Below are 12,698 nucleotides of genomic sequence, written 5' to 3' on the forward strand. Positions count from 1 at the left end.
ACACACTCATAGCTTTACCTACTATGAAGGTAAGTGTATAATAACATTGGGTTAAGCCCAACAATAAGTAAACGTCTAAATGTAACTGGACGAGGGCGCAATATTACGATATTGTCCTTCACTGGAGAAATACACATACATCGTTTGAACAATCCTCAAACGTGCTCACGCACTACTTTCTCAGGCAACATCGTCAATACCATAAAATTTTCTGTGTCACAATCTCCATTATTCTAATACCTACCCACAACTCTCTGCTAGAACTCACATATTGCTACCATATCTCAATTGGTGCCGTACTCATAACCAGGAATGTAACCTCAATTACACATAACCCTAACAAGGCTAAGTGTCTAACAATCATGTATTGTGCATAAAGTCTTTGTGTATCGACTCTAATGGTATCATAGCTAACCATAGTTACAAGCAACTAAAATAGAGATAATGGTATGTTACACCCATACAACTCGTGGGACGAACAAAATGCAACACATCCACTAAAGTCTAAGTAACCTGCTTCAATCTAATCGTTAGTTTAGGGGTGGAAATGTGATACTAAGCAACATCTATTACTTACAACCTTTAAAAAGACTTCCAAAGGCTTGGAAGTGAAACACGTAACACGATGAAATATAAATACACCAAGATGATAATCTTGTTGGGCTTTTGATTGCCTGAACTTGGATAAAAATGTAGAAGCAGCTTTCTCATAATGCCATCATCCTCCGGAAGTAAACAGAGAAGAAATTGTGGCTATCCAATTTGTTTGGACTTTATTTCTTCAAGATCCTTCTACTCTAACCGAAGGCGAGATGCCTAGACTGAGAATTCTCTTCAATCGCCTTAAGTGGAGCCTCAATTTTAATTTCTGTTTTATCTCCACATTTGATCATATCATGAATGATGACTTTTAGATCATGTCCCACGGATAAGTTAACAACATCCCACTTCTATCTTAGTTGTCTTCACAAGTGTCTTGTTGTCGAAATTTCAACACCCATTTTAAGAAAATAAACCATCGTCAATACTTTAAGCTTTAAGGCTGGAAGAATACTGCTTTCTACTTAAGTAAAACTACCACCAATTGGAACACCACATGAGCGTAACATTGGTTTAGCATCACGATTATTGATTTTCACATTCTCTACACATACAAAATACCTCGAACTGAGATTGTATAATGATACTTCCTAACTCCATTCATATAACACAATGATTATAATCATTCAAATCATTTCTTGATAGGTTAAAGGTAATCTCCATATCAATACTCGTATTTTCCAACTGAAATAGAATAGGACAAGATGAAAGTGTTCAAGAGTAAATATGTCCTTTTTGTACAACTGGAAGATACACTATAGTGCCCTCATAGCTGCTGATGAAATTCTTCTATTGCCACTGTCAGAAACTTAGCCCGTTCCAAAAAGTAAGTGTATTTAAGAAGTTCTAAGGTTGATAAAGATTTTGGACACGTTCTCCACAGAGAAATGTCATTTGATTTCCAAGCAAAGATGATAATTGTTAACTTTAAATCATGGAAAAAATAGTTCATTCCAAATGGTTCTATACATTGGTAAGACTACTATGAATTCAACAAGCTTCACTAGAAAACTTTGAGTTTCAAAAGTTTGTTACATAGACCACCAATTTGAAATAAGATTTGTGCGAAAAGATGCAAGAAAACTAATGTAGTACGACGAAGTGGAATGGTGGTATTCTCCTGAATATCGCCAAGGAATCAAAACTATTTTTGAATTCTACTCTCAAAAGGTTTAATAATGACGGTTAACAATAGTAATGAGATTAACCCATAAATCCATGGCGATACACCAATAACGATACATTAACCCCACGTTAGGGCCATCAACTAGTCTCAATTCCACACCTTTCCTTGGCAGAAAAGTTCTTTGCTTATAATCTAGAGATACTCGCCAAAATGATCTTCTAAAGATCGACAAGTCATCAAATATGCCCAAAACTTAGGAATAACTAATATATTTTCCGTATTCGACGAGGTGGCAAGATTCAAACATTAGACTCGAGAACCAAGAATGCTCACATCACACGTGTGATGAATGCAATACTGCCCAACTTATGCTCTGATACCAAACTGACACACCCCGACCCGGAATGTCCATAAGAACTCTGAATCGAGTTGTGCTAGCCAACACATGGAAGGTGACAAAGCCATAGAATATGATAATGTGTAAAATGTGAGTAAATTTAAACCTAAAAGTGCCTATATACACAAGTGCACGGTGAGCGGGTATGAACCCATTTCACACGTGATACAGAGCATAAGAAAAGTACAGTGAGGTAAGATAATAATTATACCATCATAAGGAGTCACCTGAACTGGGAGTGCAAAATAGAAAGTGTGAATGAGCAAAACAAAGATTTTCAAAATCATTTCAATTATCTAAGGTAGTAACCCCTCGCCATAAAACCTGTATAGTTTCCAGAAAATCAGACCACGTAGAAGTATGAAATCAAATGTATACTAACAGTAAATCCAGAAGTATACCACTACTCAGCATCTCATTAGCAATATAAATAATCATGTGCTTAATAACCCATACTAGCACGCAAGTCCGAATCACCTATGGTGACCTGTACGACTACACCCATATCTCATCAACCAATCCTAGCACATAAGTTGGTGTCACCTATAGTGACCTGTACGACTTATCCATATCGTTTCAATCAATGTTAGCACATAAGCCGGAGTCACCTATAGTGACCTGTACAACTTATCCATATCTCATCAATCAATGCTAGCATATAAGTCGGAGTCACCTATAATGACCTCTACGACTTATCCATATCTCATCAATCAATGCTAGCACATAAGTCGGAGTCACCTGTATAGCTCATCTACCAATTCCTGCACACGAATTGAAACCATCTAAAGTGGTCAGTACGACAGGCTGGGTGTAAATAAATACGCTCAAGTGCTATGATCGCGTGAAGGTTGTGCGAAGTATCACAAGTCACCTACGAGTTGGAACCACCTAAAGTGGTCTATACGACAGGCTGGCACCTACGTTGGATCCGGTGAACGTGTGGTACGGGAGGTGAACGATCACGTGAAGGCTAGGCCTTGTCCTCGGGTGGAGCACTAACACTGGGGTGCAGGTTTATGAACTCTAACTTCATCTATTGTAACATATACGATTCATGGGCAACTTGTACGACAGTGTCAGAGTTGCCTATCATTGCAACCTATACGACAAGGTCGGAGTTGCCTAAAACATACATGTAGTCATGCCATAACTCCATCATTTCAACTAATACCATAAACTCACCTGAACTTACCTGGGTGTCCTGCATTCACCTTTGCACTTCAAAGCGTTCACAATAATTATGTGCAGGTAATATACATATAGATAAACAATGATGCAATCTAATACTCAACCATGTTATAGCATTTTCAATTATATACATGCATATATATATTATGGCATAAAAATGCATAAGTTGTAACGCCCTACTCCTGAACTATTTATTTTCGAGAATAATTATCGATGATAAGCCCAACTAGACACTAGTTTAATTAACTATCATTCCTTACATTTCCTTACTTCAAATTCTTGATCCTTCACATATTGATTTATGACCAACATTTAACCACCAAATCATAAGGTTAAATCTCACATTTTCCACCAATGTCCCCCACATTACTCAATTACCTAAACAAGGCTATTGTCTCAATTATTTAATCTCACTTCTTGTATGGTTGCATCTACCGTCTTGTTAGACTGCCTACGTACCCTAAACAGGGATCAAGCCATTCGTAGTTCACATTAGTACTTCAAAGTATTCACAGTAATTATACGCAATAATCAATTTATAAACGTTTGTGGAATTGTCAATGATATATATATATAATATATGATAGAAAGGAAAAGACCCACTCACCTTAGGCCAGCGCTACAACTCCCTAGCATGAATATCGACACATCACGAACCATCATCGCCTAGAACAATTATCAAATCACATCTCAGAGTTCTTACCGATAGAATACATAATTTACAAAAACACATCCCTACATAATTCAATTCAGAAGATCTACATCACGGATTTCCGATCCCTTACATCCAGGGATCCACATTATGTTTCTAGAACAACGTCCTAAGGTTTCATTACAATCCAACGGTCAAATCTCCGCCAATTGCCAAAACCAAATGGTGGTCAACATTTTATTTTATAAACTTACAAATCCAATTTGGGAAAATCTGTATGTCGGATTCCCTATCTGTAAGTTTCTATTGCTCTCAAATATTATGTACTATAATGAAATAAAGTTTGGTGACGATCCAATGTTCGGATCGTTGGTTGCTATTATATTCAAGTGGTGGGCCTTAATGGAACTAGGTTCAAATGACTGAAATTTCATCAATCGGACTTTACATATGAAATTGGAGTATCAAATTTAAGTTAGGAATGTCAAAAGGTACCCCGGCCCACGCGCCGCCACAAGTGGCGGTCGGCCACCCCGACTTTCATACCTGTGGCCAAGGCCAATTTGGCCGAGAAACACCTCAAATTCCCCTAGATCCGTCTGAAACCCTATAATGGGTGAGCTTCGATTCTCCTTCCTCGATGTTCCTATACCCCTACAACTGGTTGGGTCTTGTTCCTTGGTCCAAGGAGAATTGATTGAGGGTGGTGGTGAGTAATGAAACTCACTGGAATGGTGAAATCAACTCCGAACACCTTCGGTGCTCCGACATTGTTCTTGGTGATTTTGGGCTTAAAAACCCATGAATTTGGGTGAAGATGGAAGAAAGGAGGTTGTGCAAGAGGTTGCAAGTGTTGTATGGTGATGGTTTGATGGAAGAAATAGCGAAAATTGCTAGAATTTAGCTTGGGTGGGTACACGGGTGTATGGACGAGAAAGCTGGGCTTTTCCCCCTTTTTTTTTCCCAATTCTGATTGGTCAACCCTTCTTTTGATTGATTGGTCCCTTTCCTACCCTTAAAAAAAAAACCAATTGGTTACCACTCCCACAAGATGGAAGTTCAATTTAATTTATAATTAAACTTCGGATAACCAATTTCAAACGTCCGTAACTATACCGATAAAATCCGAACTCGCAAACAACTTTCGCTTATGCGTTCATACCAACAAATACTACACAATTACACCAAAAGAATAAGTCATACATTCCTCCAGACGATGGTCAACAGAAATCAAAATCCTTGCTTCTAGGCATTTTCGTCAATTCACTCAATTAAAATAAATAAAAATGAAATTTTAGGGACGGGTTGTCACATAAGAGGCTCTATTGCAGTTGATTCAGTCAATGTCCCATTATTGAGTGTTAAAAGCTTTCACTTTATTGACCTTTTTTTTAATTTGGGGTTAGTAGCATAAGTAAGAATCATATTATTAAAAATTTGATTAGCAATACAGTTTATATGTTCACTAGCCTTCATGCACATGCTCACGTGCGTGCAGAAGGCATTTTTTGAATCACAGCGTGCTACTCGTGACTTATATTTTTTAAATGTATTTATATGCGTAAACTGACAAAAGGAAGTCAAATATTTTTGAATCATAGCGTGCTACTTGTGACTTATATTTGTTAAATGTATTTATATGCGTAAATTGACAAAAGGAAAGTCAAATATTTGAAGTAAATGAATAATTTTAGATCATGCTAGAAGAAATTCCCCATAAACCAATTAAAGCAGTTGAATTCACATAATAAAATCCGTCTCTATAGAATTTATGTCACAGCCCGTCCCGAAATTTCAGTTATCACGAATGTGAAATGATGAAATTGCCCTTAAAGGCTATTAAGGTACGTGTGACATGTCAATTGATTAATGCATACTCTCCTAAATTCTTGGAAAATAAATTAAGTAGATTAAAATTGTATGCATTTTTGTGTGGTTAGCGACTTAAAGGATTTTGGATTTTGGTTTGATTTGGTTGGACCACACACGGAACATGTACTCTCTCTCCTACACCGTGCTCTCTCTCTCCTCCCTCTGAGTTCACTCTTCCTCTCTCTCTCTCGAACCCGTACGAACAAGAACCAAAAACCCTCAACTCTTCCCGGATCGACGTCAAAAAGGTGAGTTCCTTCATCCATGCAACCTCCTGAATCGATTGGTACTAGTTTTAGAACTGGAAATCCTCGAAATCACGTTGAAACCGTAACCCAGTTTAATGTCACTGTTCATGCACACGTGAAATGTTGGTTTTCAGGGAATTATAAGCCTACAGGAAGCTTAGTGAGGTCCCAAGGAAGCTCGGAGTACTTAGTTTGAAGGTTTTGGACGTCGGGATCGTAAGGTTCGAAGTTGGCTGGTTTTCTTGGATTTTCTCCAGTGAGATTTCGTATGTTTTTTAGCCTTAAAGTAGTACATCATGATTCTACATTCTTAGGGCTTCATTTTGGTATAAATTTCGTAAAAAAAGGTCAAGAATTGACGGAGAACAAGGAGTTTGAAAATTCCCTAGAAACCGGCGACTTTTCCGTCGCCGGCGAAACCAGTCCAGCAACTGGAGGAATGAGATGACGCGCATGGGGGCGCGTGCGGCATTGAAAATTTTTCTAAAAATACCTTGACATCCGTGACGTCGAGTAGGTCACTGTGGTATATTCATATACCCAAATTGAGCATCGTATGAGAAGTTATTACGTATTGTTGGTTATGTGCTTTAAATAACGTTTTTATAGTTGTTTCGCATATAGGTGAGACCAATCACGAGGACGAGCGCATTCAAGGGCGTCACGGGGGTTACAACCCTTCGACTTACCAATGAGTGGGCAGTTATTTTCTGTTTATACCTATATACTACTGATGTTTCCCAGAAATTGAATATAAATGAAAGTATGTTTTAAAATGTTGTGCATGCATATTATATGAATTATATGAATTAATATTTGATGCATATATGTGCAATGGTGTTGTGGACGCACAGGTGAGTATCATGTGAGTTTTATGTTGTTCATATGGTTTATTGATGATGCGAATTGTGTTAAGAGCTCATAACCTGCACCCCTGGTGTTAGTGCTTATATTATTCACCCCACACCACACGCTCACCTTGGATCCAAGTAGGTGCATGTCGTACAGATCACTAGAGGTGATTCCGACATGTCGTACAGACCATTAGAGGTGGTTCCGACTTGTAGGTGACTTTAGATTATTATACAGTTGTTGATGAGAGAAACACTAGAGCGTATTCTTACACCATTCTTGTCGTACAGACTACTTCAGGTAGTTCCGATTTATGTGCAGAGTAGTGCCGTACAGGTCACAGTAGTGACTCCGGTTGGGTTGGATATTGAGCTATAAAATTAACCGTACAGGACAACTGCAGGGTCTCCGGTTGATTCATTATTTCACCTGTTATATTGATGCATCCTTATCATGTTTTGAATCATAGTATGGCGTATTCTTGAAAAGTGTTAAAGACTTGTGATTTGAGTTTTGCTGTGATATATGATTATGTATATACTATTTTTCTGGGAAAGTATACAGGTTTTACAGTGAGGGGTTAAAAGTGTTGTTTAATGAAATATTTTCGAAAAGCTTTGTTTTACTGACCCACTCAATCTTGTTTTGCGCCCCTCCAGGTTCTAGTTAGCACTGTTGGAGGCTCACGAGGATTCCCACGACATTCTGACAGACTACTTAAATGTAGGACTCACCTTCGGGTGTTGTAATTTAGTTATGGTCCTACTTGACTGCACTTAGTACTTATGCTCTGAATGTGTGTGTTTCACACTTAAACTCACTCTAGCATGTTAGTTGGATATTATTGCTAGTAGTTGGTTTTTATTCCTTCGTATTTCTTTTATCTTTTGCTTCCGCATCGCACTTTTGGTTACGTCACGCCCACGTGATGGCCAGCACGCCTTGATTCTAGGATCGGGGTGTGTCAATTTACATTAAGAATAGAGAAAAAAATATTTAATAAACAGTTGATTGAATCATATTATTGCTAGCCTATTGTGAGGCTAAGCCCACCCCCATTAGTGTAGATAATATCGTTTATTTTTAAAAAAAAATTGTTTGACAATTAATTTAATCACATTATTATCCGTGTGTGAAATACCTTTTTTATAACCGACATTGCACGATATTTTAAATTGTTTACAAATAGAGAAAATAATATTTAATAGATAATTGATTGAATCACATTGTTGCTAGCCCATTGTGAGGCTAAGCCCACCCCCTCCCCCTTAGTATAGATAATATCGTTTGTTAAAAATAAAATAAAAAACAATCATTTGATAACTTATTTAATCACATTATTATTCGCTTGCGAAAAACCTTTTTTTATAACCGGCATTACACGCTTCTTAAGATGTTTTGAATGTGTTTAAAAATAAAGAAATTGAATCACATTATTGATAGCTTATTGTGAGGTACTAATTAAAAAAAAAAGCACCAAAAAGTAAATTATTAAAGAAATACTGTTAAAATGACGAAAATGCCCCTACCTTATTTGTTGCATTATTTTGGAATGCCTTTGAAGTTTTTTGTTTTGGGGGCATTTTTATCCTAATAATTTTGTTGAAGCATGGTGACACCAAATCACTATTCACCTTTTTCATTCTCTTTATATATAATAGATGTTCACGCTTTTTTCTGCTTAACAGTTCAACGTCACTCCATTTAAAAATTTGTCCTTATTCAGCAAGATCCCACCAAAAATATTCCAATTTTCAGTGAGCTTTCACTGAATACTGACGTTTATTTTAGTTGTTTGTGACCAAATATAATTCTGTCTTTTCTTTAAGAACAAGAATTTGATGATTTTTTTTCTATTTATTTATTTATATATATATATATATATATATTTATCATAAATGGTCCATAAAATTGACTCTCACCATCAAGATGATCCCTGAAATCAATCAATGTTGTCCTTGAAAATAGGCGTCACAAATCAATGTAGTCCTTCCGTCAAATTTTTTTTTTTTTAAATTTCGTAAAGTGCTGATGTGGCACATAAATGAGCCTCACAAGATTTATGAGTATTAACACAAATGATCCCTAAAATTGACCCACACCATCCAAATGGTCATCAAAATTGAAAATCGATCCATGTAGTCCTTGAAAATAGGTGTCACAAATTAATATGATATTCCCGCTGAAGGAATATTTTGTGAAAACATGTTCATTTAAGCAACATCATATAGCATGCAATTAACAATTAAAGGCGGAATCATGCTAGCATGCACTTAAAAACAAAACATTAACCAAGAAATTCAAAGCCTAGTAGATTGGTGAACCATTAATCAACTCAAAACAAAGTGAGTTGAGATTTATACCTTTGTAGATTCCTCTTTGCATAAGCAAAGGCTAATCACCCAAAGAGAGGGCCTTCATTCCTTGCATCTTAAATCTATATTTTTGGATGGAAGAATAGGTTTCTCCAAGTTCCCAAAGTAGGGAACCTCTAAGTCTCTTCACTAAGGAGAGATTGGAGAAGAAATGAGTGACCTTGGAGTAGTGGGATTGCAAGATGCACCCCCCAAGGGGCCGGCCTCCTAGAGAGAAAATGGAGAGACAAGTTCTCACCAATTTTCTCTAAAAGAAACCCTAATGAATAAAAGGCTATAAAGTCATATTTATACCTTTATTCATTTGAGTGGCAAACTTGTAATTAAAGAAAGTTCACTACCCTTCCTCTAAATGGCCGGCCATGGGGTGTTGTTTGGGCTTTTGGGTCTTAGTGAATCATTATTCATTAAGTTGTCATACAACTTAAGTCAATGGGCTTGACGTTCGAAGCCCATTGGGCCTTAAGGTCCAAAACCTATCCCGAGGTCTTCAACGAACTTATTCGTTTGATTAATTAACGTATTAATTAATCCTTGCCATAAATTAATGATTAAACCATTTAATCATTCTTACTCATCTCCATTGTTTCTTCAATCTCCACCTTACACGGTGTGCGATCCATTAGGTTCCTTTTAGCGAGGCAGTGGGCGATTAAAACCATTTTAAATCGATTGTGAATTGAAACTTACTTTCAATTCTCCCTTTAGTGATTACACACGTTTAGGGCTTCCACAAACCATGAGTGACACCTTGCAGCATATCATGGTTACCCAAGCTAATCAGAAGAGGTAGAGAAAACCTATTCAGTTTGGGATTACAAATGCAATACGGTCTTTCTCTAATCTAATACTCCTGACCACATTGTTTGGTTTGATAGTTTATTTATTCATGTCTACTATCCAATGTGATTCGTGTGCTTATATGATTTCCTTGAATGTGATTTAGAACGACTTTTCTAAATCTCATTCATACTCTGGCCAGAGATTCTAAATCATATCATAGAGTATTCTCCCTCAAACAGTTTGAAGGTTAGAGATCCCTTGTTGCGCATTCACTTGCCTCCATGGCTAAGTGGCTTAACCCCAACGATGCCGTGGACACCCCGATGGGGTGACTTTGACATAATCAAAGATCAAGGACTTAACCACAAGACAACTGTGATGCCTCAGGTCAAATGACTAATTTGCATTATCCCAAACATGAGTTCTCATGTGACATGAGTATGAGAACTCTTCGTTGATCACGTTCAGTGAACTCATTCTCTACTGAGCACCTACGTACTTGTCTTGATGTCACACACACCAATGACTCGAGACTAGTCACTCTCCCTGAGAGAAGACATAGCACGTACCGATCTTGACGGACTGTCAATGCCCAATTGGCAATCCTATGATCAGGAACATTTAGGATGTGTCTACGAAAGAATGGTCTCATGAATCTAACTTCATTAGATTACATTCTTCCAATCACATATTCCTTGGACTTTATCGTTTAAGCATATAACATTTATATGAGACGGCTCAAACAATAATCTTTGCCCTTTATAGTTAAACTAGATTAGTTTAACATGTAAAATGTCCGTAAAGTATCATCATATGATTGTCTTTAGGGCACATTTCCAACACCCGCCACAATTCTGTAAAAAAATTTATTATGTGTTGATGTGGGTTTAATAATTAATTAAAAAGGTTGTCTAAATACCTTTTTGCACAATGAGTTTTTTTTTTCTTATAGTAGGACCTACTTTAAAGAGAGGTCCCTTCTATAAATTTTCAAAGGCACAAGACTTAACCAAGGCCTAAGAGGGGTTTGGAAATAGTTTTCAACCAACAATAGATGTACCTCGGTTATAACCTCATTGTCTCAAGGCAGACCTTGTCACCAGACCATCAAGGAAGTGTCGAACAAGCTCTCCAAGATTAAGGTTGTGAGGATGTTAATCACCTAAATGTTAATGCTGATGTCCCAAAAGTCGTTGCCAATCGGCCAAGCTGTCATCAAAGATGATCTTGATCCAGGTTCAATTCGGTGAAGGGTGTCGAAGTGTGTAAAGATGGGTGTATTGAGATTATTAATTTTTTTTTAAGAGAATAGAGAACAAAGGAGGTAGAGGAATGTGGATTGAGATCAGAGGTGATTGTAGGACTGGATTTTTGGGTTGACAACTTTTTTATTAACTATTAAATAATTAAACCTATTCGTAATTTTTTTAATTTAATTAGACTTGTGTGACCCATTCATGTATTACATCAGCACATAACAAAATTTTAAAAGAATTGTGACGGAATGACTACATTGACTTGGAACACTTACTTGAGGGACTATATTGATCGATTTTCAAATTCAGGGACCATTTTGATGTTGGGGATCAATTTCAGGGACCATCTTGTTGTCGTGGGTCAATTTCAATTACCATATGTGAGAAAAAATGACTTATGGGGCCCGTTTATGTGCCACATTAGCATTTAACAAAAATTTTAACAGAACTGCGTTGGAATGACCACTTTAATTTGCAACACTTATTTTTAGGGACTAGATTAATTGATTTTCAATTTCAGGGATCATCTTGATGGTGAGAGTCAAAGTTCAGAGATCATTTGTGGTAAAAAATAAAATAAAATTATTTTTATTTTTTATTGAGTGTAAAGATAAATTTACATATTGAATTGAGTTTATAATGATAGTTTAGATAATAAATTTTAGTTGAAAGCGAGAATAGTTTATATGGTTCAAATAAGATTTCTCAAAACTTAATTGGCATGCATATTATATATGCAGGCAGCATAATGAATCGAGACAAGAACCACAATAACTAACTAAACTATGTAAGATCTGGAATCTAGCAGAATTACTCCTATTGGTCGACGAGGTTGGCAATTCCGTACAGAAAAAAAAAATTTCCGTTTCACGCACATGAGCTTTAGTTTAGGTTATTCGGGCAAACCACCAACAATTTCGGTTACCGGGATTTGATGTTGTGCCCGTGGCTGTGAAGGACGAGTTTCAGCTCAACGGTGCACCCTATGACACCTGACCTTGAACAAAAACAAATATCTAGCCCTCAAAGATACTGTCGTTCTGGGCCAGCAACTCGGAAAATTAATCATTCATGGCGAAGGAGGTGGTGAGCTGCTGGCCTCGTATTTATCACCGGTTACTTCAAGGGTTCCGGGTGGCTGATGAAGTTGTTGGGGAACATGGTGTTCAATCCATCTCTTGACCGTGGCATCTATGGTAACATCACACATTTTGATTCTTGAACGCTCCCTTGTATTTGTAAACACGAATTTTCCAGCGATGAAACGAGACAAGAACATGTGTACAAAATAATATTTTGTATTAATTATTTTGGGGTTACAATCTCTTTATAGTTTGATCATCTAATTC

General features: G+C 37.0%; 1 non-coding gene across 1 annotated transcript; it reads right to left on the reverse strand.

Annotated features, from left to right (window-relative positions):
* Positions 1-11,047: 11,047 nt before the first annotated feature.
* On the reverse strand, positions 11,048-11,199 carry LOC126634031 (U4 spliceosomal RNA). Its single transcript, XR_007627163.1, has one exon. It is a non-coding gene; the product is annotated as a U4 spliceosomal RNA (small nuclear RNA).
* Positions 11,200-12,698: the final 1,499 nt, after the last annotated feature.

The sequence above is a fragment of the Malus sylvestris genome, chromosome 1, assembly GCF_916048215.2.
Source record: "Malus sylvestris chromosome 1, drMalSylv7.2, whole genome shotgun sequence".
NCBI lineage: Eukaryota > Viridiplantae > Streptophyta > Magnoliopsida > Rosales > Rosaceae > Malus > Malus sylvestris.